At 41.9% G+C, this 27,204-nt stretch overlaps 1 long non-coding RNA gene across 1 annotated transcript in view; it reads right to left on the bottom strand.

The window, feature by feature from the left end:
* LOC26532200 (uncharacterized) overlaps positions 1 to 23,961 on the bottom strand; it is a 35,590-nt gene extending 11,629 nt beyond the window's left edge. The window contains exons 1-2 of the long non-coding RNA XR_004470540.1: positions 23,366 to 23,961; positions 22,848 to 22,937 (exon numbers count right to left, since the gene is read on the bottom strand). This is a non-coding gene — a long non-coding RNA (uncharacterized lncRNA). The remainder of the gene's footprint in view (positions 1 to 22,847; positions 22,938 to 23,365) is intronic.
* Positions 23,962 to 27,204: the final 3,243 nt, after the last annotated feature.

The raw sequence follows: 27,204 nt of genomic DNA, 5'->3' as shown, positions 1-27,204 counted from the left end.
ATTTTTCGACCATGTGGTAATTGCCGCAAGGGCTTTTCCCTCATATTCCCTTTTCGTTGGCATTCGCTCATTTTCCTGTTTGCTCAGCTGCCTTTCGCTGCATTCGCTGCATTCCCTGCATTCCCCCCACGCCCTTTTTGCCCCCCATTTTCCACCATTTTCCCCCTTTTTTTATAACATTTTTATTCTCGTTTTTGGCTTGCCCGCTATTTGATGTAAGATTGTGTTTGTCTTTGCCACAAACAACCGACGGCGCAGCCCGAAACGAGTCCATCCGCCGCATCACAGGATCCAAAGGATGCTCGTATAATACGATTATTTTTGGGGTGGAAGGGGGGTGTGGGGAAGGGGGGTCCTCCATTTGATGCGTTTATCTCTCGCATGCAATCATCGAAAAATACTCTGCCTTCGGATTCGAATTCGGATTTCATTTCCAATTTCCAAGCCATATTCTTCGCTCTTCAGAAGAAACAATAAGCCAAGCAATTACCGGGGGATTATCTCGGTTTTAACCAGCATTTGACTGGCTGTCTATCACACGTGCTGCAGAGTCCTTGGAGACCCCAAGAGCAGAGGGTTGTCACAGTCCCACAATCTGGGCATTTACATGGCATTCTCTTAGGTTTAGATCTGTTTTAAAGCACTCTTTGATCTTGAATTTGAGCGGTATTTAGTCGGGCATGTGGCCCGCTTCGGTGGAAAGCAAGCCAGGCTGGTAAACAGCTGTTGCAACAGTCAAAGCAACCCTGGGTCGGCACCTGCTTTCGCAGACGTGAAACCGAACCCTTGGCGGTTAAGGGGGACCTCTTTGAACCTCTTTAGAGGGCTGTTTTGTCCTTCCCTTCAGTCCACATGGACTGGTCATGGCTTTCCGCCATCTGCACGACGTTTACCAACACTGATTTAGCAGTGACAGCAAAGGAGAAGGTCCCACTGCTAAAACCAGGTAGAAAACCTATCGATAACAATCGATACATCGCTGGTAATCGATAGATTTAAGACCCTTTTGGAGGAAAATTGCAATTACTACCGGATTGGTCTTTAACGAGCACTCGTTTGTGCACTTTAATCGTCTTTGATCGGCCCGTGGCAAGATCTGTTTAATCACGATATCCATTTCAGTTTTAAGCGGCTGCCACAAGTCTGGCTGCCACACGGCACAGCGGTTGCATGCTGATTGCCAGTGGCATTATTTGAGGCCGCCCCCCGCCACATTCGCCGGGTGTCAAGTCACTGACTGACATAAGACACCCGCCTCCCTCCCTGCCGCCTCTCTTTCCCTCGCTCTCCCTCTCTCTCTGTCTAGTGTTGGCCAAGTCTATTTGTTGTCTGCTTGGCTGAGACTTATTTGTGGGCCTTTGCAGCACTTAGCGGCGTTCAAACAAGCCATTGCCTTCCCTTCTCCGTCTAGACGGGGTAGGATTTTGTCATTCCACGCCCCCCACGCCCCCACACGCCCCCATCAACTGTGGGCGGGGCATCAATCAGGCTTGCCAATCATCAATCAATCCATCAAAGCAGCTGCGTCTTTCATTTTCTGTTGCCGATTGTCGCAATGCGTCTTAATCCTCAGCACCTCCGCCTCTCAGCCCCTCCGACGCTTCGCCTCTCCGCCCCTCCGCCCCTCCGACGCTTCGCCTCTCCTCCTCCCAGCTCCTCCGCCCCTCCACCTTTGGTAGATTTAATTCTTTGATGCGTTCCCCGTCCAAAATGCAGGCCAAAATCAATTGAAATTCATTCATCATTCATTCTGTCGCAATCACAATGCTCATCCCATCGCTCATTAGAGAGTGCCCCCGGGGGGGGAGGCCTCCCAGCGAATAGGAGTAGCTATCATCGACTCAAGGCCACTCGGTGGCCAAGGGCTTTTTTCGTGGCTCTTTGGCCGATTATCGCGGGGCAAATATATATATTTTAACTCTTTAATTCACAACATAATCAAAAGCACATCATTACGGATTATATTATGTGCAAACATGCCCCTCATGCCACACACAGAAAAAAATATACAAAAATAATGTGTATTTTTCATAATTATTGTGGCATGAATTAAATTCAATTTTTATGATGTATCTACTACTAGCGTATAAAAATAACATTTGTTCAGCTTTAAACGTGACATCGTTTATCGGTAAACGATGTCTCCCTGCCACCTGCCCCCTACCCCCCTCCGCCAAGGGGGGGAGATCGAGATAGAGGACTGTGGAAGAGAGAGAGAGCTCTGCAAAACAATGCCACCTGACGGCCACCCCGAGGTGTGCTTGCTACATGCCCCTCCCCCCCCCCACGCCCCTTGCTTGCCACGGACTGGTTTTTGTTGCTGTTTCTGGCTCTCTGCTTCTCTCTGTTTCTCTGTTTGTTTGCCAGCGCCCATTGAGTTTTCCATTTCATATTCAAGGGCAAACAGAGACCGTCCGCAGCCCCCTCCCCCCACTACCACCCACCCACCAAAGCCCCTGCGGCGGCCAGTGACTCCTCGAGTCTTGAGTCTCGACTTGGCGACTCTTTCAATTGCGCTATTAAAAATCATTTAGAGTCTGACAAATAAACAGCTGCAGGGCGTCCTGCCCCTCCCCACCCCGCACCACCCCCACCCCTTCCCCTACTGCCGCTGGAGCTTTGCTTCAATGTTTGCCCTGGGCCCCCACCCCCCCTCACCCACGAACCGCATTTAATTTTCCCTGCGAATCAACAAAGAAAATACAGAAATAGAATTAAAAATATATTTTTTGCACGGCAAAAACTTAAATATTAAATTTAAAAAATTTAAAAAAAAATTAAGAGCATAAAGAGCTAAATGTAACTTGAAATAAAATGCAAGGGACGTTGCAAGAAACGGGCTGGAAAGGGGGCAGAAGTGGCATGGAAAGAGGGGGGCCAGAGACGTGTAAAGGGAGGGGGGAAGAAGGGCAGGAGACATGGGGAAAGGAGGCTAGAGAAGAAGGGCAGGAGACACATGAGAAGAGGAGAAAAGAGAGCAGAAGAAGGGCAGGAGACACGTGTGAAAAAAATGGAGAAAAAGGGCCAGAGACATGGGGAAAGGAGGGGAAAATAAGGCATAGAGACGTGTGAAAAAGAGAGAAAAAGAACCAGGGCTAGAGAGAGAGAGAGAGACAGGGCGAACGCAATGACAGCAGTCTCCGGGCAGTCTTCGAGGTGTGGGATTTCGCTGCTGTTGACACAGCTGTACTTCAAGGGGAATTCTCACGAAAATCTCCAAAAAAAAAAAGAAGAAGAAGCGAGCAGGACAACGCACTCCGAGGGAGCGTAGGAGCTGTGCGTGTCGCTCGTTGCGTTTTCGTTTTCCAAAACCCAATTTGAAACTCGCCCACAAGTACCCTGCACTCTGTATGTGCCACACAAATTAGTAGGGGCAGGCGGTGTGGCGGGAGGAGCCCTAGTGGCAGGCGGTGAGGCGGGAGGAGCACGAGGGGGAGGCAGGAGGAGCCCTAGAGGCAGGCGGTGAGGCGGGAGGAGCCCTAGAGGCAGGCGGTGAGGCAGGAGGAGCATAAGGGGGAGGCGGGAGCCCCTCTAGGGGCAGGCGGTGAGGCAGGAGGAGCCCTAGAGGAAGGCGGTGAGGCAGGAGTGGCACGAGGGGCAGGCGGGAGGAGCCCTAGCGGCAGGCGGTGAGGCGGGAGGAGCCGCACGAGGGGCAGTTGGCTAAGTGGCTAATGAAGCATCTATTGTTTTGGCCCTTTGTCTTCGATTCGGGGCCTTGAAATTTCTACAAAATTTCCCCTCGGAAGCCTGTAGATTATTCCACCTTTACGGCTATGCCTTGTCCCCGGGGTCTCCGTCTCCGCCTCCGCCTCCGTCTGTGTCTATGAAAATCAATATCCTTTCCGTCTCCGTCTCTGTCTCTCTCTGAATGCGTGTATGCGAGGATTTACCGAGCATTATAAATAACCAAAACGTCAAGCGAAAATAGAACATAATTAATGGGAATAAAAACAGCCGGAAGAAGTCGATTGCCGCTTGCGGTTGTCGGCACTACGGGGGAGTGTTACCGGGTTACGGGCTACCGGGTTACCGGGTTACGGGTGACGGCTTACGGGTTGAAACCTATAAATACAGCCCGTCTCCTGGAAAAATTAACAAATTCTGTCTGTCGGAATAGCGAAAGTGTTGAAGGCAGGCCCCGGACGGGGCTGCTGCTGCTGCGGCCGCTGCCCATCACGTGTCTAATTATATAATGGACTCTACTCCACCCCCTTCCACCCGAGGGTATTTAGCGGGTATGATGACTCGAGGGCTGTTGGGGAGTCCAACATATCTCAAGGGATTCGCTGCATGTTTCCATGGAAAACAGCTGCTCGGAAAGGAGACCCTTTTAGTCGAAAAGTTTGAAAGTTTCATTTTAGATTATTAATTTATTTATTTATAAATTTGAATTTGAATTTAAAAATTATTTTCTGACTTTTTTGTGGTATTCAAAAAATTAATAAAAAAAAAACTAAAATAAATCTTGTTTTTCTTTAAATAATGAAAAAAAGGTGATTTAAAATTGTTTTAAAATTAAAGCAAAAGAAAAAATATTTTGTTTTTTTCTGTAATAAAAAACAAACAAAATTGTAACTTTTATTCTTATTTCTTATTATTAAAATCAGAAACAAATTTTAATTCCAAATAAAAAATAAAAAAAACAAACATCAATATATTTTTTTGTCTTTAAATAATAAAAAAAAGGGAATTGCAATTTTTATAGTATTTATGTATAGTATTAAAATGTGAAATAATTTATTTTTATATTATTTGTAATATTAAAAATAAAAACAAGCCAACATAAATCTTGTTTTTCTTTAATAATTCAAATAAACGAAAATTTTAGTTTGCATTCTTAGAATGTTAATATTAAAATCTGAAATAATTTGTACTTTCAAATTAAAAATAACAAAAAAAAAAACTAAAAAATATCGTATTTTGCTTTTAATAATTAAAATAAAATTGAAGTGTAATTATATTCTCATTTTTTAATATTAATAATTTTCCTTTTCAAATTAGAAAGAACCAATTTTTTCATTTTATAATAAAAAACAGAAAATTGTAATTTTTTTTCTTATTTTTTATTATTAAAATCCCAAAAAATAAATCCTAATTTTTGTAAAATAATATAAAAAACGAAAATTTAAATTTATCTTACTTATTATTAAAAATTGCAATACTTTTGTATTTTCAAATAAAAAATTACTAAAAAAAAATCATAGTTTTCTGTAAATAATAAAAGAAAAACTCAAATTGTGATTTATAATTCCTAAAAAACTCAAACGGATATGGCCATTGTTTAGTCATGGCTAAAAGTCCAGGGTATCCCCCTCTCTCTCTCTCTGTCTCTCTGGCAAACGCGGCGTATACGCAATGCCAAATCACACATACGCACAAATGCCTCTCTCTCTCGGCTGCTGTTGCTGCTGGTCTGCAGCATGCGGCTGACAGTTTTGTGACTTGTGGACACTTTTGTTGGCATATGCTACAAACAACATGCAACAGCAGCAACAGCAGCAGCAACCACTGGAAACAATAACAGCATGACGCTGGCGCCTCAGAGAGAGAGAGAGAGACAAAGAGAGAGAGGGGATTTTCGTGTGTCCTTTGATTGTTTTAAATTTTGAATTAGAGGCCTTTTGTTTCGCGCTCCGTGCTCTGTTTATTTATTTATTTGTTAGCTGTGTGGGGATGGGGGGGGGGGGGGGGGGGGATTGAAGGGGTTAGCGGGTGCCATGCCTGAAATGCAATTCGAATTAGAAAATTGGCTTTGGCCTTTGATACACTTTCGGGCCCCGCGGCTGCTTTTTTGGCGCCCCAATTGCCAGTTTAATTGGCTGGAGATCAATGCTTTTGGACAGCCTATGAATTGGAAACATAAGTGGGCTATAAAGCCCAGGGAGGAGCGGCCGGGGGGCGGGGCTAAGGCTATTAGACATGAGCATATTTTAATTAAATGCCTGGCCATAAAAATGTGTGGGGGGGGTAGGGGGTTGGGGGGGAGATGCAGCTTAATTACGTGACATAATTTAGAAGGCGATGATAGAACGTCGTCAGCCCTGCCCCGCCCTGCCCTGACGCCCAAAACATAGATGCCACAAAGAGCGGGGGAGCCTCCCACCTTTTGGTTTTTGTCAGAGTTATGGGCAGGGCTCCACGTCCCCCCCTTTCACTGCCATGTGGCTGTTATGCTAAGCTCTGCAAATGAACACCATAAATAAAGGTGCGAGAGACGGAGGCACGTGTCAAAGGCAGCCCCCAAAGACAATGTCGAGCAACACCCAAAAAGTAAGTAAACTTTTACTCAGAAAACATGTCAGAGGATTCCCAGTGCCCCAAGCAGGGGGATACCCTGCAGATGGAAGGGAAAGCCCTCAAAAATGTAGAAGAAGGAAAGCTTATGGATGGCCCATAGAGTGGAGATCGTTTGGGAAGCCAGGCCCAGCCATAGAGAGTCGAAAGCCTCTAGAAATATCTTGTAAATATATAGTAAATGCCGGCTTCAAAGGGAGGCTGGTCGGGGCTTCTTCCGCAGAGTCACAGAGGGTATTCTTGAGGTAAATGTATGCCTTACAGGCAGTGCTCTGAGCCCAAGGATTCCCCAACGATTCTCTGCTAGGTCTGCAGGTCCTTTCCCTGGCAAAACCCTCTCGAATCCCGGTATACCCGCCAAGGCCCACCTCCCCCCTGAGGGCCAGGGTTTCGTTTCGAATTGCGCGCATGTTTAAATGTTTTTATGAATATGACAGCCGTGTGGGGGGGCGGATGGGGCGGTGGACCGCATGAGGAAAGGGGAGGAGAGACCACCCGCCACCCCCCACATGCCACCCGGGTGGCGCCCCTTCTGTCGCCTTGTAAGACAACTTCCGCTAATGCAAGCGCCCGCTTCCGTTTCCGTTTGTTTCGTTTCAACACTCATATTCGGGGGCGGCTCTTTCCTTTTCGAGTTTTTTGTTTCACTTTTGGCTCTCATTTCGAACGTGGGGGGCTGCTGTTTCCTTTTAGAACCTATGAAAATGCAAATTGAGTTAAATGTTTATGTGTTTGTAATCAGAGAGAGAGAGAGAACTGGGAGCTGCTCCGCCGCTGGTTCGCGAGCCAAACGACCCCCAGCGAAATATTAGCCCCAATGACAAAAGCCCATCCATGCGGGGGCCTGGGTCTTGGGTGTTACATTTCCAATTTACGCGAGTTTATTGCCAAAACCATGAATGTGGAGTGCGGAGTGTGGGATCCACTTTTTGGGAACGATTCCAAGGGCTACTGTATCTTTAGCACGATCTCGATGGAGCCTGGCAGGCCTCGTCGTCGTCCTTGTACAGAATTTCCCACAGCCCATGCCCATGCGAGCTCTGATTAGAGGAGAGCTGCTGCATAACGCAGTTCTCGAATTAGCAGAGAAATATATACTAAAATACAAATCGAAATTAAATATTCGGTTTTTAAATAAAAAATGTAGTATAATAAAACTAGATAGAGTTCAATATATTACAAGTATTTTTAATACAACCCACGACCTGCCCAACAGGATGATCCAAGAGGACTTTTACCCTAGAAACCTGGACGCATAATTTAACCAAATAATATCTTCCTCTAAATTCTTCGACCTTGATAGCACGAATTTTTTTTTTATCATCATAATTTTCTCAGAGACTGTTCTATAAGTTGTCCCAAAAGTTTTTACCAGCAAACAACAAATTGTAATATTATTTTATATTCAAATAAAAAGCCTTTACTACTGCAAAAAATAAAATACATAAAAAAAAATTAATTTAAATTTAAAAAAAAATAAAATAAATAAAAACTATGAAATAAACAGAGTTGAAGGCTTTACAAATATCTTTACAATTATTTCAATATCTGTATTGCTGCTTCTAATTTTAATATCACATATTATACATATTTAATTTAAAAAAATATATAAATAAAAATATAAATATAAAATGAAATATATTTATTTAATAATTAGATCATGCTATTAACTTCTTCTTTTTTAAATCTAATTTAATAAATTAAGAAAATATAAATATTGATTTTAAATATGAAATATATTTATAAAATTATTTATATATTTAAATATAGATAATTATATCTTGCTAATAACTTCTTTTTTTATATCTAATTTAATAAACTAAGAAAATATAAATATTGAATTTGAATATGAAATATATTTATTTTAATTAGGAAATATATTTATATAATTATTTATATATTATATATTTATATAATAATTACATCTTGCTTTTAATTTCTTCTTTTTTTTTAATTTCCCCTCTCTCGCTGCACGCTATAATCGTATAAATTTGTAAAACCCATGGACTAAATATTGAAAATCCCTCCTTTTTTCGTATATTTAAAATATGTTTCCTTAACGAAATGCATGGCCCGAAAGCCGGCAAACTCAAGGCCCTGGCAGTCTCCGCTGCACTACCTGGAGGTCCCTGACCCTCCTCGAGAGATTCGAGACGGCTGTGCGTGTGTGTGTGTCGGGTGGGGTCGGATCGTAACACTCGTTCATTCACAATTTTAATATGCGCGATTTCGTTGATTATGTGCCATTGTCGAAACAAGGCCGATGATGATGGTGGCTGTAGGCTGTGGGCTGTAGGCCGAAGCCTGAAGGAAGACGTGGACGACAGGTGGCCAGAGTTGCCAGGGCAATCAAGTAAATTACGCAAATTTACAACTTGCGTAGGGGTCACATCTCTCATCTCTCTCATCTCGCTTTTCTTCTTCTGTATCTCTGTGTATTTTCTGTTTTGTTTATTTGTTTGATTGCGTCTCGCAAATTGGCATTGGACTCCAAGCTCCAGGCTCCAGGCTCCAGGCTCCAGCCTCGTAAAATTTGATGCTAGTGCGTAGGAGCCTCTGATGTGTGACCCCGTTCTCTCTCCTCTACCCTGCTACCCTCTACCCATTCCGTTGCGTATCGTAACCCGCAGTCAAAGCCATAAAACTGATGTCCTATTAAATTATTGAGCATAAATTCGAAACCACCAGCAGAAGCAGAGCAGAAAAAACCAGCAAAGGATGAACGATGGCAGAGCGAATCAGGGAGTGCAAAAAAAAAAAAAAAAAGAGAAGAGAAACACACACACACACACGCACACGCACACAAAATTGCCAGCTCGAATATATCAAATAAATAATAAATAAATGACAGTCGATAAAAAATCGCATCGTTTGTAGTTGAAAAGAACAGAACATCAGGGGACAACCCCATAATAGAGCGATTCATTTGCAGATTTCAACCCTCCCACTCGCTGTCGCCCACTCGCCCACTCACCCACTCGCCCACTCGCCCACTCACCCACTCGCCCACTCACCCACTCGCCCACTCACCCACTCGCTCTCTCCCGCACTCGCTCTGTCCCACACTCGCTCTCTCCCACTCGCTCTCGCCTTCCCGCTTCTCCCACTCGCTGGCGCCCTCCCGCTCATGAGCAAGTATTCACGCGAGTATTCGTTTATTCGAAAGAAAAACAATACAAAATGAATAACGAATCGAATCGTTGGAGAAAAATATTTGAATGACTGCCTCGAATGTGAGGGAGGGGGGCCTGGGAGGCAGGGATGCCGAGTGGCAGGATATTATAAAAATGTTATTGCTTTTCATTAAGCTGAAAAATGTCAAAAGTGTACAAAATTTTGTCAGGCACCAAAAAATAAAGTGCGAAAAAAAACCCACACCAAATGGAAAATGTTCGCAAAAAAAAAAAACAAGCAGGCAAGGAAAATCGAGTGGAAGGAATGGGGCAGTGCGAAGTGGTGGGGGAAATTGAGTGGAAGAGGGTGGGGGAGGGGGGTAGGGGGAGGGGGGAAGAGGTAGAGCGGTAGAGCGGTAGCGGGAAAATGTGCGAATCCTAATGAGACTTTTCTGGCCAAGTGCTGAGCGGCAAGTCTTTGTGCATAAACGAGAGTAGACCCCATAATCGGCTGCCCCGTCGCTGACAAATTGAGGCAAAATGCAGCTGGGCTTGCCGCTGCCGCTGCCGCTGCCCCTCCCTGGTCCATAGACTCCCCCCCCCCGTGCTGAAGAGCGAAAAAGATTCATTAATCAAAAGAACGAACGGAAGGGAAACCAACTGAAATAAGCTGTGCCTAGTCCTCGAGGGAAAGTCGGTGGGGCAGACTTTCAGACTTGCAGAGGAAGCCAAGGAGGCCACGGAGCTCCTCTGGGGCGGCTCCAACAGCTGTCTCGAGTCCAGAGGCTAAGCCACAAGGAAATAAGCTCTATACTCGTAAATTTATGCATATTCCATGCACGCTCTTAAAGCTACAAAACGGTGGTGGGGGGGAGGGGGGGATTGATTCTTGAACGAAACTGTTACTAAAATATCAAAAAACACTAGGGAAATGGGCTGCCCCTGCGAATATTTCACGGAAAATAGTATTCTTTCTCAAGGAGAGGCTAAATCAAAAAGGAAAATAGGCGGCAGCTTTAAGGGGAGAAAAGAAAATCTTTAAATGTGATTTGTCTTTAACGAATAATTTATGTGCTCAAATAACCAAAAAATTATATATAAAAAATTAAGGAAAAAAAATTAAATAAAACATTATATACAAAATTAAATAAGATATTAAATAGAAAATTAAAAAAAAAAATACAAAACTAAATAAAAAATAAAAATGTTTTAAATGTAATACAAAACAAATAAAGAAGGAAAAAAATCATAAAATTTTTGTTCAGATTTTTTTTTTTTTAATTTCTTTAAGGTATACTTTTTTAGGCACTTACATTTTTTTTTGTGTTGATTAATTGTTAAAATTTACTATAGAACGACACTAGTACCAGGCGGCTACGGATACGAAACCGAAAGGCACTGCTGCATGATGCGTGAAATGCAGGAATCGTAAAGATAATGAAAATATCGAAAAAAATGCATTTTTAATTTTTTTTTTAAATTGACAATGAATATCTTTAAACAATGATTAAAATTATATAATAAATAGAAATAATGTTCTATTTAAAACTAATAAAAAATAAATTAAAAAATGTTAAAATAAAATAAATAAAATTTAAAATAATAGCTATGAAATAGTTGAAATAAATTGTTAATAAAATTTTGATTAAAAAAATTAATTTCCGATTTGTATATAAAAAATTGAAAATACAAATAATTTTCCAATTTTTAATGCAATAAATAAAAATCAATTTTATTGTAAATTTTATTTTTTTAATGTTAAAAATTCGTGAAAATATTTACGAAAAAATCTACTTAAAACAAAGGTTGTAATAGAGGTTTATCCCGTTCTAGGATAACTCTTCAAAAAGTACATGGGTCACTTTTATCGACTTTTTCGAACATATTCATACGAATATGTACCTATTCTTTATATTAATAATAATAAAATAATTCTTAAATTAATTAAATAATATTAATTGTAGTATTGAGGGGGATGAATCCTTGCTGTGGTTCCATATTCAATATTTATACGATAATATAGTCTGCTCCTCTCAGAACCCAATCGAAAGTGTGACGAAAGATAAACAACACCAAAAAAAAAAAAACGCAACCCCGTTGCAAGCAAAGTTCTATTCAAATATTTATCAGCCGCCGCCCACTGGGAAAAATGTCATTCATCAACTGCAGGACACTCATTAAGTAAGCCGAAAATGTGACCGGAAATTCCAGCCAGCGATGGCCCGATATTCCCGAGGATGGAACAATGAAACGAAGGAATTTGTTTGGCTAATAGAAAAATTTGTCGCAATGCGAAAGTTATTGACAAATGCATAGCACCCCCCCGACCCCCCGCACACCCACCGCACCCCCCCGTCTACACTCTCAAAAAAATAAGCAAAATAGGAAAATGCAAAGTAGGAAAAATTTCAATGGAGAAAACTCCTGTGCGCCGAGCTGAACTTTTGCATGGCAACCCTGGCAGGACACAGAACACAGAACACAACCCTAAAACCGAAACCTTTAAAACCATTTAACGTAACTTTCAAAACCAGGTCTTTCTCTCTCCCTCTCTCTCTCCCTGTCTCTCTCTCTCTGTCGTGTGTGGAGAAAGTTTTTAAAGTGTCAAAAAGTTTTGGCAACGTCACCCGGCATCATCAACAGCGCCACTTTTCGGTGGTGGAGAGCCATGGCCATACCAGCAGATACATTAGGAGGAGTGGAGGAGCATGGAGTGGATGTCCTGCATGTCGCACTTTGCATTGCCCTGGCCCCTGGCCACCTGCTGGCAGGACTCGATGAGGCAGCATCCCTGCCTGCGTGCCTCAAATAGTTGCAGCCATAACTTTTAAATAGATTTGGAATCTGTTTCGAATTTTAAGCTCCTCATCGCAACGCTCTTTCGCATTTGTTTAGTGTTTTATTTTATTTCGGGTTTTCCTATGAAAGTTTTTCTCTCCCCCTCCTCCCCTCCACACATTAGAGAGAGAGAGCGAGAGAGCTGGCAAATATTTGAACGCTTCGGCAGGTGACTAGCCTCATCCTCTGGCTCCTCGCCGTCGCCGCATTCTGGCATTGCAATTATTTCGAAAGCAATTTGCATTCTCTTTTGATCCAAGGATCCAGCTGCAGGAGCTACACTCCAAGAAGAAGCTGCAGTCGGAAGGAAGGAGCAGAGCGGCACGGAGCGGAGCATTCAGAGCCGGAGACGGAGCTAAAAGCCGTAGCCGGAAAAGTTCAACGGATGCGAATTGAATGCCAAAGCTTTTTCTGTTTACCCTTCAACTCAGAGAAAGTGGAAAGCCACTGGCTAATGAAATCTAACAGAGAGGGAGAGAGAGAGAAGGGCAGAGAGAGGGCGAGCCCAATGGGATTTCCTGTTAAAGAAATACTAAAATTGATAAAGGGAAAACGATACGATACGCAGGATATATAAAAGATACACGCGGAGAAAAAGGGCCCCTTCAAATTGATTTATTTACATGGAAATATATTAAATAAATAAATTTCCAGTGTATACATATATTTCATATTTAATTTTCGTTTTGTATATTCACTAAAAATGAGTAAATACAAATTTAAAAAAAAAAGTTAAATAAAAAAATTAACTTATTTTTATATTAAAAAAAATATATATATATAAATACAAATTAAATAGATATAATTCATATTTAAGTGAAACAATTTTAGATTAAATAAAACAAAGCAAAATAGAATTAAATGAAAAAAATACATAAATAAATTCGAAAGAAAAATATTTCATATTAATTGTATATATTTTTATATTAAATAAAATTTTAAAAAATTAAATATATTTCAAGTAAATAGGTAAAAAAAATAAAAAAAATAAAATAAAAAAAAAATAAATAAATTTAAAAAAAAAATGCAATAATTGTAGATTAAATAAAAACTAAATAGGCTAATTAAATACATAGATTTTGTATTAAATTGAAATATTTTGAGATTAAAAAAATAAATGAAAATGAAATTAAGTAGTAACATACAAAAATTTTAAATACTCATATTTAATATTTAACTTCCTATATTTAGATTAAATAGTTAAGTAAATAGATTTCAAATAAATACTTTTCATAATTAAACTAAAATATTTTGAAATTTAAATAAAAATAAATTAATCAAATGAAATACAAATTAAATAAAATAATTAAATACATACTTTTTAAATAAATAGAGTTTATATCTAATTAACATATTTTGAGATTAAATAAAAATTAATACAAATTAAATGAAATTAAAAATTAAATAAAATATTGAATTAAATAGATTGCAAATAAATATTTTTCAGAATTAATTTTGAATATTTTTAGATTAAATAAAAATAAATATAAATAAAATCAATTTATTTCATTTTGAATTTAAATACTTTTATATTAAAATTACATAATATATCCTTCAAACTATTATTTATTTTAAAGTGTTGCTTTTATTTGAATTCCATTTTATTTCACTATTTTTCATCGAAAAAAACAGCCAAAAAAGGAAATCAAGTTGATAGCTCAATGGCAGGCCCAAAAGGCAACTGAAAGTTGACTAAAATCCAGAGCCAAGGCCCAAACAAGCCACAAAATGAGGGCTGCAAGGCGTACATATATCCTTTTGGCGATCGGCACTTGCAATGCCAGGCCCCAAAGCCCTCCTTCTAGAGGGGGGCAAATGAAAGAAGGATCTAAGAGAGAGTTTTGTCGGCTTATGGATTTGGATTTTCGGCTCTCTCTCTCTGCCTCTCTCACTGGCTGTTGGAAAAGTGCGTGAAAAGCGTCATGATTTATGCAACAACTACAATAATAAATCCATTTTGGCATTGCCCAACAAATGGCATGTTAAATGAACTGAAAACAAGAGGGATGCTGGATGGCAGGAAGAGGTGTAGATGAAGTTGGAAGGACATTTCACAGGCAGAAGATGCCAGAAGAAGGGGAAATTGAATAGAAGAAGATGGAAATGGCCATGGCCATGGAAATGGAAATGGAAATGGAAATGGAGAAGTTCCACCTCAAACAAAGCCGGAAGTGCTGCATTGCGTTGACTTCCGGTTTTGGTCTGCTTCTCCTTCTCCTCCTGTGGCTACTGCCCTTCATTCCCTTCTATTGTGGCCAGCAGCCTTTCTCCTGTCCTGCGAATGACAGTCCCCCCCCCCCCCCCCCCCCCCCGCCACACCAAAAAAAAAACAAAAAAAATCCACAAGAAAACCGCAAAGCTTTTGGCAGCCAGAGAGGGCCGAGAGGGAGCTTTGACCGCAGCAAAGAGGCGTGGCTACAGGCAGGACCTAGCCCCAGGCCCCAAAAATCTCTGCCACTAGTTTTCCCTCCTTGGAAAATACTCCTTGGCGAGTGTTTCGATTCATTCATAAGTCAATCATTTTTTTGCTAAAGCCCCCTTCCCAATTAGCACATGTGGGGAGGGGGAGGGGGGCTGTCAGCCAAGAGGCTTTTCGCTTTTCGGCGAGCGCGAATTAAATTTTCATGGCCCCCGAAATATTTCAATATAAAATTGCACAACTGTAGAGGGGGGTAGAGGGGTGAGGGGGTGTTGGGTGGGGGAGGCTTAACCCCAAAAACGTCATATATATATATTTTTTAATCTTCACACACCCACGAGGACGCTTTCCATTAGCTTTTGCTCTGTCAGCGTACGAAAACGTGGAGGCAAAAAGCATTTCCGCTGGCACAGCGCACACAAAGAGGGGGGCGGGGGGGTGGTGGTGAGGGGAGGAGGGAGGGGGGACTTGCCTGGACAACGCTTAACCCTCATCAGGCTTTACACCTTTCGGCGTAGTTGGAAAATTCAAATTTACTACAAAAGAAAAAACAATAAAAAACACACACGAAAAATTTGTTTTATTCCTCCCCCCCCTCCCCAGCCCACCACACTTGTTGTTGTTGTTGTTTTTCTATTTCTAGAAATGCTTGGGGACCCAAAAAATGTCAGAGGCTTACACGCTTCCATGCAGTTAGCTTTTCGGCGGGGGCACGAGGCGGCACGAGGGGGGCAGGAGGGGGGCAGGAGGGGCTTGTATGAGAAGCAGCTTATAATCAACATAACGGGCATAACAATGGCCATTAAAGTGTGTGTGTGTGTGCTGGGGAGACAAACAGCTGACGGCCAACATCAACTCATTTTTTATGGCCCACAGTTGAAGCAGAAACAGAAAGCGGAGTAGAAACAGGAGCAGAAAGAGGAGTAGAAAAAGTAGCAGCTGTGAGGCAGAGATGGCCCAAGATGTGGCAGGACTTTTTTGGCTTAAAAATTCCACACTTTGTTGTACAATTTAAGAATAATTGTGCTGAAATACAAAGCCTTGAGTGGGGCATATCTTAGTGTCGATAAACGTGTGCCGCGACTTATTTCGGCAAGCGTCTCTGAAGAGGCCTTCAACAGGGCCTAAACAGGGCAGAAGAGCGGGGGATAGGGCAGGAGATGGAGCAGGAGGAGCCGGAGAGGGAGAAGGAGGCGCCAGAGAGGGAGTAGGAAGAGCCAGAGATGTGGCAAGGAGGTCGGAGATGACGCAGAAGGAAGGAGCCAGAGATGTGGCAGGAAGGAGCCGGCGATGGAGCAGGAGGAGCCAGAGATGGAGCAGGAGAAGCCTAAGAGGAGTAGAAGAGTGCCAGAGAGCCCACAGGAGTAGACAACAGAAAGGCAGTAGGCAGTAGGCAGTAGGCAGCAGTCTGTAAGCAACACAAGGGGGCCTACAAGGGGGCCTACAAGGGAGCCTACAAGGGGGCCTACAAGGGGGCACGCGAGGCAGGGGTTTTTTTTCTTTCGGCGGAGGCATAAATCTGTGCACAATGCGTCTGGCATTTGCTTGATGGCTCCTTTTTGCCACTGTAGCTGTGTCTGTGTGCCTGTGTGTGTGTGTGTGACAGCATCCTGTAGCTGTATCCTTGTATCATTCCGTGTGATGTGTTGGTGTCGCTGGTGCGTGCACAACTTTGACCACAATAAAATTTATTTGTATTTTTTTTTTTTGTTGCTTGCCGGCGCGTCGGCCATCGCTCAAGCGCGAAGAAACGAGAAAGTGAGAGGGGAATAAAAATAATGATAAAACAAGCAGAGGAGACAGAGAGACAGCGAGAGAGAGAGTCCTTTTTGGGGAGAGCCTCGCAAAAACGAATTACAAATGCACTTCAAAGGGCAAAAAGGCGCGTAATAGAGAGGGAGAGAGAGGGAGAGGGAGAGGGCCAGAGACAAAGGTCAAAGAGTCTAAGAGAACCCAGAGAGGACACTGGGCAATCCTTTGGCCCGTCAATGAAATCGCGGGCCCCATGGAAGCACACGATTCCAAGGAGGATCCTCCTTCCAAGCGCTCGCTCGCCAGCTCATTGGCGTGGCGCCCTCTGGCGGAGTGAGCGAGAAAGAAAGCGAGAGAAAATGCCCAAAAAATGAATATTGATTCATTTATGGCTTACGTTTATTCCTGCTTTAAAAATCTTAATGGAAAAGCTTTGCCAACACTTATGGCTGGCACTGTATAAGGCGTTCCATTTCGATAATTCTTCTGCCCAAAAGCGAAAAAGATCCGTGCACTGTGGCTCTTTCTCTCTCTGTCTCTCTTTTGGCCATATTTCAGGCCCCTCCCCCCCCCTGTGGGGCCACTGCCTCATGCCTTCCTCTCTGTTGGCCATATCCCCGGGCTTATTATATGGCGAGCCAACAAACCGTAACTCAGACACCGCTCTGAGACTCTGAGGTTGCCCGCCACTCCTTTCCCTTCCCGTGGAGGGGGGTTGGGGGGCTGGGGGGGTGGGCTTTACTTTGCACGCAACATTTTTCACTGCCTGCCTGCCTGCCTGCCTGCGTGCGTGTGAGTGATGCCATTCCTTGTCTCCCTTCCCTTCCCCTCCCTTTTGTCCTGCTGTCCAGTCCAGTCCGTGCAATTGTTCTTCACCGCGGGAGGGAGGGGGGCGGGTTTGGGGGGGGTATTTGGTCAATGCGTCAGTTTTACGGCTCGTAATGCTTGTAATTGATTGTTAATGCCGCACTTAACCCAGACTCCCAGCTGGGCCAAAAAGGACAATTGTCCTTGCACGAAGCCACGGAGCTCCACGGAGCTCGAGGGGGGGGGGGGGGGGGGAGGGAGGGGGGTTATGAGTAAGTGTCTCTCCGTCTCTCTGTTTCTCTTTTGGTTTCTCTTTGGGTTTCTCTCTGGGCACCAAAAAGCAGGCTACTCCGTGGGCAATTGTGGAAATTTCCTTTCCAAAAAAAATCAGTTAAGAAATAACCAAATGAGGATCGCCAGGCTTATCCTCCAGACCGAAGCCCAGCATCGACATGCCCTGCATATTTCATACAGGCAGAGAGGCAAAGGCAGGGCCATGTGTGGCATCCACAAGCGGCAACGTTAATGCCGGGATAAGCCGGCGGCAGGCATGGCCCGTACTAAACAGGGTCCTGGGAGCCCAACAGGAAGAGAGACCCTGAAATGCAACCGAAGCGCCAGAAAAGGAGGCCAAAGGATAAGAGAGCCAGGGCAGGGGAGGACCTCCGGGGGCAGGGGCGGCCTCAGGGGGCGGAGGCGGCGGCGGCGGAGGCAATGAGAATGACAGAGAAATGGCAGCGGAAATGGGCAGAAGAGAATGGCAATTTGGAATGACTGAAATGCTCATCTTCTGGCTCTCCATTCTCCATTCTCCAGTTTCGTTTGCGCTTTTTTCCCTTATTGAATTCGCCGCATGGCAACAATGCCAACAATTTCTGTTGCATGCCACCCAAACAACTCGAGCAGTCGTCTCCCTACAAATTATGGCAAAAAAAAGAACAGGAAAAACAGAGCGACAGAGCGACAGGGCAACAGATTAGCCCAAGAAAATAACATTATATGAGCAAACTCTGCCACAGACACGGCAAATATTGTTGCACACACACACACGAGTAGGATGTACTGATGTCCTGGTGGACGGGTAATAGCAGTATCATTGACAAAGGACGAGTCCTGGCAAAGATTTACCAAAGAAAATGTACCAAATGGGCGATTCTAGAGCGTAAAGTCGAAGCCGCAAGGACCACAAGGACTACCATCCGCAGAGGGAGTCCACCATCGAGTGGCACGAGGCTGGCTGACCGAGGGGCGCTGCCGCAAGACGCGTGGCCGGGCATTAAAGGCCATCTGTGGGCTCCTTTCATTACTAGAATATACAGTGCTGCTCATACACTTAGGCCAAGAATTTAAGCGAATATCAAGAAAAGTTTTTATTTAACAGCTCCCATTTTTCGTCTCAAATTAGTTCTATATGTCAACAACCAAGTTACATAAATATATAGTCAGCGAAATAATTACAAAATCTGAAATCAACTCCAAAATATCCTGCTCATATACTTAAGCCACCTCAAAAAAAATGGTTAAAAAAGTTAAAATTTGCCCAGTATTCCTAGTATTTTCAATAAAACTACTTTAATATTTTGTAGGATGACCTTTCTGCTTAAGAAAAGTGGAGCAACGCCTTGGGATTGAGTCTACAGGACGTGCCCACTGTTGTTCTGGTCGAAACTCTCCGGAGACCAGTACAAAACATTGATTCCCTCTTGGTTAAGCCACGACTTGACTATCCTGCAGCAAGGTATCGGGTCGTTGTCCTGTTAAAATATCCAGGCAAGTGGCAAATTATCGGCATATTCTCCAGATAAATTACTACTCAGAATGTCCCTCTACAATTCGGCGTTCATAATACCTTGAATCTTCACCAGGAGACCTAAACACGATGCTGTCCATCAAGCGCCTTCAATTCGCCACAGTGCATACCCACCAAGGTCCTTATTTTTTGAAATATGATTGTTTGGATCGAAAAATCCAAGTTTAATGTCTTTAGAACAACAAATAATTAACTCCAGAATACACAAAGAAGACCGTTAAACATTGTCAAGCTTCGATCATGGTCTGGGGCTGTTTCACCGCATCGTGTTTAGGTCTGTATATCTAAATACAGCTACAGATACTCGTGGTATATATTACTTTTCATGTGGATTGCATCTTTGATAGCCTTGGCTTGGATTTTTCTCAACTTCAAAGGCAAAAAAATAAACAAAATTTCAATTTTCGCATAAAGCCTGCAGTATTACCTTTTCAGGGAGGTATATATATCAATTATAATGTTTTCAATTAAATAAAATCAACCAAAATTTATTATATGACTAAAAATAACATTTCTGGGAGCGCCAAACCGTTTAAATCTTTGATTTTTTCCATAGCTTCAAGGATTTAATGTTTAAGGATAGTTCTGGGGGTTCTGGGAGTAATGAGAGTGCTCTCTGGGTGGCTGGAAGGCTCTCTAGCTCTCCCTCTTAAAGCTTTAGCTAGACAACCAATTGCATGCCCTGTGCATTATCTGTGGCAGTGTGCCTCGGGGCTGCCACACAAATCTGTGGCCATGTTTCGCTTTGCACTCGATTAAGATGTGTGTCAATTGGGGGCTCTGCTCCGCTCTGCTGTGCTCTCGAATGTGAAAAGCCTGTAATGAAAGTGCCACCCCCCCCCCCCACCACACCCCACACCCTTCCCCCTTTCCCCCCTTTGCTTTTTAATCTTTTTAATTGTTTCGTAATGAAGAGACAGCCGCGTGTGACCTTTGTGGCAGGGGGCAAATCGCATCCGAAAGATAGATTTGCTTTAAAGTAACTAGCCAGCCAGCCAGCCAGCCAGCCAGAAGGGAGTCTTTGGGAGTCGTTGAAATGAAAATGAAGATGAAATAAAATGGAAAGCACAGAAACAGAAACAGAAACAGAAAGAGAAAAATAACAAGAAAAACTAGAAATTTTCTATGCTGTAAACGAAATTGAAAATGAACAAGCGAAGCGAACAAGGACATGGGGCAGGACATGTAGCAGGCGCCCAGAGAGGGGGGGGGGGGGGGAGGGGGGAGGATGGAGGACATGGACAGAGACATTTGAGAGCTGGTACATGGGATGTGGAGGCGTGACGAGGGGGCTGGGAGGGCCAGGATATATGGGATCCATCCGCACGTGGATGGGCGTGTGGAAGGTGACTCTAGGGTTTGTTTTTCTTCTCGACGAAACTCTGCATTCTGCGCTCTCTGCGTTCGGCGTCTTGTAATGAGGCAAGGAGCAGCAGGAGGGGCACCAGGAGGACCAGGAGGACCAGGAGGACCGGCAGTAGCACCAGCTCCTTCTTAACTAACCAAAATCCATGAACAGAATGCCATCGAATGTGGCCTGTGGTGGCAGGGTCCTGGCGTAGGTCCTGTCGCTTAAAAGCAAATTGCGCTGAAAAGCAATCAGCGCATAAGTGCAATACAAATACAAACAAGTTTATTGCGTTTTCCTGCATTCCTTTGCCACCCCCCTGCGCCCCCCTGTGCCCCCCTCCCACCGTGTTTCCGGTCAGCAAAATGCTGCAGAAGGTCTCTGGCATTGCATAACAAAATGAGATGCTTGAATGGGGGGGCCATGGGGGGGTGCGGGGAGGGGGGGAAGCCAAAGTATCCAAAGCAGCATAATATTTACTGGCAATGCCGTGATATATGGCCGCTTATTAGACGCTATTAGACGGGCAAAAAGCACAGATTTCTAATTTGAGCGGGCAAACAGGACGCGGCATCCGCATTGATATCCGCTTTAGAGCATAGATTCAGATTGATGCATAAATAGCTGGCGAGTAAACATGCCAGTAGATGTGACTGTGGCTCATCGTGAGGTGGGAACGGGGAACGGGGGGACGGGGGACGGGGGGGGTCCCCAAAATGTGGGTCAACTTTTCAGCCAAGATATTCATGCACTCACTCACTCAGCAGAAATACAATTTAATCTCATAAATATCAAAAAATAACCTCAATTTGGGGGGAAATTTGTTTTAAGAAATACCAACAAAAAAGCCTAAAATACCGGATTTTTTTTTTTTAATTTATCTTTTTCTTTCGAAAATATTTGAAACAGAATTTTTAGTCGCAATATAAAACACTTAAAAACAAATGAAATATTTTTAAATTAAATTAATACAAAAAAAAAAACATTTATGACATTTTTTCATTTCAAAATATTTTGCCTCTATTTGAAAGAAAACTTTTAATATATATAAATATACATAAAACACTTAAAAATAATTAATATACATTTATATTAAATAAATACAAAAAAGAAACATATATTCCAATTAAATAAATACCAAAAAAAAAAACAGAAAAAAAATGTCCGGCAAATTTGTTTTAGAAATTTATGAAATTTTTTTCATTTGAAAATTTTGGCCTGCATTTGAATAAGAAATATAAAACACTTAAAAATTAATAAAAGATATTCCAATTTAATAAATACAGAAAAAAAGAAACCAAAAAGAAAATATTTTGCCTGTATTTGAAAGCGAATTTTTAATCGAAATATAAAACACTTAAAAATAAATAAAATATATTTGAATTAAATAAATACCAAAAAAAAACAGACAAAAATGTCCGGCAAATTTGTTTTAGAAATTCATGAAATTTTTTTTCATTTTTAAAAATTTTGGCCTGCATTTGAAAAAGAAATATAAAACACTTAAAAATAAATAAATTCAAATTAAATAAATAACAAAACAAAAAAAAGAAACCAACAAGAAAATATGTTGCCTGTATTTGAAAGCGAATTTTTCATCAAAATATAAAGCACTTAAAAATAATTAAAATATATTCAAATTAAATAAATACAAAAAAAAAACCAAACTTCGGAAAATAAAATATATTAAAATTAAATAAATACAAAAAAAAAACCCAAACTTCGGGAAATTTGATTTTCATTTTTAATATTCATAAAATATATTCAAAAACAAATGGTGGCAAATAAATGTAATCGAAATATGCAAATAAATGTGCCACAAGCTCCAAATAAAATAAATAAAAATAAAGTCCGTACAAATCTTCGATGCTGAGGGGATATTCGTGGTCCTTGGCCATTTCCTTTCGATGGCGTGGCCCCTTCGACAGCCGTTTTGCATATATTTTACTGCTCATTATTGTGGGGAAATTGTTGGCCAAAAGGAAAGCGATATCTGCCATTGGCCGCAATGAAAATCAGTTTCGAATATCAGTCGTTGGTTTGCATATTGAAATTATTAATCAAGGAATATCCTGCCGTTTTAGCTCCCGGGACAGAGGTGTAACCCTACCCATTGGGGGGGGAGGGGGACGATCACCCGAGCTGCAGGGCCAGCCAGGACTCGGCAGGAGAGAATAGGCCCAGTTATTAGCCATTTGAGCCGCGTAATGGCCATGTGGCACCACAGAGCCTTGGACTTGCCTGTGGACCTCCGATTGAGGTCTTCAAAGGTTCTAGCAAATGTTTCCTGCAGGTTCGTCCTGTATTCCTGGGGATGTTCAACAAGTTCCGTTTGGATTACCCCCAAAAAAGGTATCCCCCACAAGTATCCCCCTCCCCCACAGGGGGGGCCTTCCTCAATGGTGATTCTGCCTTCGGTTTCGCGGCACATCCGCGTTTGCCATTTATTTTTATTGCCGCACTTACCTGCTACTTGGCGCCTTTTTTATCCCGCTTTCCCCCCTTTCGGTGCGGCGGGTGGGCGTGGTTTGAGTTTTTTGAATTTTTCGCCAGCGACTGCGAGAGTGAGAAATATCTGTAGTGGCAGTGGCAGAGGCAGTGGGCGGCCCCCGGCCCCGCGGAGTGGTGGTCTATGGCCTCCTTGCTTGACTTTTTATGGCGGACCGACTGGATTTTTGGCCTCAACCGAATTTATGCATTTACAAATGCCCAAAAGACGTGACAAAACTCTTTGGAGACGGCAGATGGCAAACGAGAAAAGACCGAGAGAGAAAGCAGTCGAAGAAAGTTTTTAATTTGCTTAGACGCCCCCTCCCTCGCCCAGCAATTTTTTTATGTATTTTGTGCTGCTCCTGATTCGATTTTTGCCAAATCCGTAGAGCCAAAAGTTCGAATAAATTGAGTGAAAGTTCGACTGCCCCCCAGCCCCTGCCCCCTGCCACAGCCCCTGCCCCTGCCCCAGCAGGTGTGAATGATTTGCTTACTAGAGTTTTAATGGAGAGACTTCCACTGCCACACTCTCGCACTCTGGCACTCTGGCGCACGCTTATGCCACTTATTGGGGCAGGCCCATCATAGTATGCCACACACTTTAGCACAGTCCTTGCAGTCCTGGCAGTCACTTTCTTAGCACTTTTTGATATTTGTATTTTGATTGTTTTGGCACTTAACAAAAAACGGAGCAACAATCGGCGGTGGTGCCCCAGCACACGCGGGGGGGGATGGGGGGGAGGGGCAACAAACGCGGGAACGCGACGACAGCAACACCGAGACACCGAGCAAGCACCGTGTGGCAAGCACGTGAGGCACGGAGACACCGAATGAATGCGAAATGCAACGCGTGTTCGATGCGCTGGCTGGCCAAAGACCGAATAAGTGGCACACTCTGATGTTGCCTCTGGTCGAGGGTCCAATCGAATCGAATCGTGTCGGAGTCAGAGTCGGAAGTCGAGTCGGCAGTCGAGAGTCCAGTCGCAACGAGTGTCGGGGTGGAGTCAAGTGGAGGGGTCTCTGGTCCGTGGGCCAAACCGTTGTGTTCGATATCCTAAACGAAACTGAAGCGACTCGTGCCACACACAAAACTCGGCCAATGACTCGTCTGCTGTCCGTGTCGGCTGTTTCGTTCCACATGCAGCACACACACACACACACAGGTCCTCGTCCTCGTCCTCGTCCTCGTCCCTGCCGTCGTCGGCTCTGGCCGAGCCCCAAGCATCGTAGACTGCGCAGGCGTGGACCTGGCTCCGCTGTGGATCCCATCTGTGGATGCCGTTTGCCCCAGAGATGAGCAGCCCGTTTGGACAGCAACTGATTCATTTTGTGAGTGTTTTCTGAACGAATGATGAGTGCAAATGAGTACAATTGCAGCCACGGATGTGTTTGCGAGTGACTTTTACGGTCTAAAGCTTTCCACAGCATTCCTGTGGCAAGGATATCAAGGGAAAGCCACTGTTCGATGGTCTAGTCTTTTATATTCCATAATATCTCTACATTTGTTAATGTATTCATGGAGTGAGTCATGACTCAGTGACTTATTTTTTTTTTGTAATTACAATTAAAATATAAAATATAAAATGTTAAAAAATAAATATATGTATATCGTTGATTATTTTTTGTATTATGGCAAGAATTTTGGTTAATTTTTAAATACAAAAAAAAAATAAATTTGTAATAAATTTAATAATAATAATTGAAAATTAACCAAAATTCTTTCCATAATACAAAAAAAAAAAAATTTTTAATAAATTTAATTAATAAACTTCTTAACTAAAAACAAAAAAAAAACATTAAAAAAAATTAATAAAAAAAATATGGAAAAACAAATCAAATAAAATTAATAAAAAATTTTAAGAGGACAAAATTCTGTAAACTAATAAAAATAATATTTAATAAACAATAATTAATACTTTATGCATTTTTATTTTGAAAATTAATAAAAATAATAATTTTTATTAATAAATAAGAATTTAATGAATAATTAACTAATTATTTAAATTAATAATTATAATAAAAAGCGAATAAATACCTCATACAAAATTCGAATAAATAAATTATTCAAATAAAATGAATAAAAAACAAAACAAAAAAATTCCAGACCAAAGTTTATGGCTATTTAATCCAATCGTAAATAAAAAATTTCTGAATTTCTCAATTATAATTCTGAAAAACAAGTATTCGATAATCTGCACGGTTTTCATTCATTCGTAGATCCGCTCATCTCTGGCGTTGGGGCCTGTGGATCGCATTCGTTTCGGGCAGCGCGAGTGGCGCCTCCGAGCGACAGTCGTGGCCGACAGGCTCGCTGCGTTGCAACTGCAGCAGACGACCGTGTGGCACGACGATGCTGCCGCTGCTGCTGCGTAGCGTCTTCGTTGCTCTGCCGCCGGACAAGTTCAAGGGAATTTCGTGCGACTCGCGGCGACGGCGACGGCGACGGCGTCGCCAACAAATAAATTACACACGGACACGTACTCACACACGGCAGAGGAGTGGGGGGGGTGGGGGGGAAGGGGGGAGGCGACACGCACTCGCGGAGACAGCAAATGCATGCAAATTAAGATGGCAGCCGCAGTGCTGCCGCTGCTCGGCATTCCTTCGAACTCGGCCAGTGTGTCAGCAGCAGCCCCCCCCCCCCTCCCCTTCCGCCCCCACCACCCCCTCTCTCTGTTGCCCACTTTCTCTGCTTTCGCTGCGCATTGCACTTTGCTGACTTTTGCCTTTGGCGTATTTTGCCACTGATTCGAATTCCTTTGGTGGTGCTGGAAAAATCTCTTATGGCTGCTCCACCTGAACGCTTTTCCTTCGTCCTAAGCCCTTGGCACTCACATCGCTCTGCTCTGCGCTTCGCGCATCGTCGAGCAGCATCAAGTTGATTTTCGGCCACCCTGCCACACCCGCACCGCCCCCCCCCCCTCCGAAAGTTGTCATTAAAAAATTGCACTCAAAAATATATAGAGAGGGAGGGAGAGGGAGGGAGAGAGAACTGTGGCAACTCTGTTGCATTGCAAACACAAAAGTGCAACAATATCACAGATGGAGGCAGGCAGCGGCCGTGGATGCCACACCATCGCCTGGGGCCGCCAGGAGGGTCTTGTCTACGAATTTCTGAGGTGAGATTAAGACGAGCCAACACATTGATTGAACACCTGCTCGCCTGCTCTGCAGCACCATGGAAATCTGCTCTTGAAAATTGGCTAAAGCGTGGATCGCAAGCCGACCGATGGGCGCTGCCGCATGATGCGCGATATTAAGAGATTATGCGGGGGAAGACGAGAATGAAGCCACTGATCTTAAGGATTTTAATTTGATTAATGTAAATAATAATATTTACATTTATTTTTTATTTTTTATGAAAATTAAAAAAAATCTTTATTTTTTGTCAATTAAGAACAATAAATTTCAGAATTTTCTTTTAAAAATTTTTTTTATATAAATTAAACGTCAATATAATAATATTAACATTTATTTTTTATTAAAATAAAAAATACAGTTTTTTTTTTTAATAAATATTGAAAAGAAACCAAATTCTGAATTTTATTTGAATTGAAAATTTAGCTATGACTTTAATTTGAAATTTGTATTATAAAAATTAAATGTCAAAAGAATAATATTAACATTTATTTGTTATTAAAATTTAAAAAAAGTCTTTGTTTATTTTTTATAATAAATATTGAAAAGAACAAAACTTCTGAATTTTATTGTAAAAATTTACCTATGATTTTAATTTGAAATTTTTAGTATACAAATTAAATGTCAAAATAATAATTTTAACATTTATTTGTTATTAAAATTTAAAAAAGGTCTTTGTTTATTTTGTATAATACATATTGAAAAGAAAAAAAAATTCGCATTTTTTTTTTTAATTTAGCTATGACATTAATTCGAAATTTTTATTATACAAATTAAATGTCAAAATAATAATTTTAACATTTATTTTTGATTAAAATTAAAAAAAGTCATTTTTTATTATTTTTATTGAAAAGAAAAATAAATTTCAGAATTTTAGTTTAAAAATTTATTTTCGATTTTTGTTTTTAAAACTTATTTGTGGTTTTTAACTTAAAAATTGAGCAATGATTTATTTTTTAATTTTTATTATAAAAATTACAAACTTAAAAAGCTATACAAATTTTTTTTTTATCTCAGGAAGGAGGAGAACCGAAAATTTTCCACAGCTTCCTTAAATGTGCCACCAAAGGATATGGAGGATCGCTGTTTCTTATGAGAAATCCTTGCTATTCTGAAGGATGATTGGATGCTCTGGACAGTCCCATATGAAAACAAGATATGGATGATATTCGTCAGTTGTTCTTTGCACTCGCCT

The sequence above is a fragment of the Drosophila pseudoobscura genome, chromosome X (assembly GCF_009870125.1).
Source record: "Drosophila pseudoobscura strain MV-25-SWS-2005 chromosome X, UCI_Dpse_MV25, whole genome shotgun sequence".
NCBI lineage: Eukaryota > Metazoa > Arthropoda > Insecta > Diptera > Drosophilidae > Drosophila > Drosophila pseudoobscura.
The sequence above is the reverse complement of the archived record's forward strand: the minus strand, read 5'-3'. Positions and strand labels throughout refer to the sequence as shown.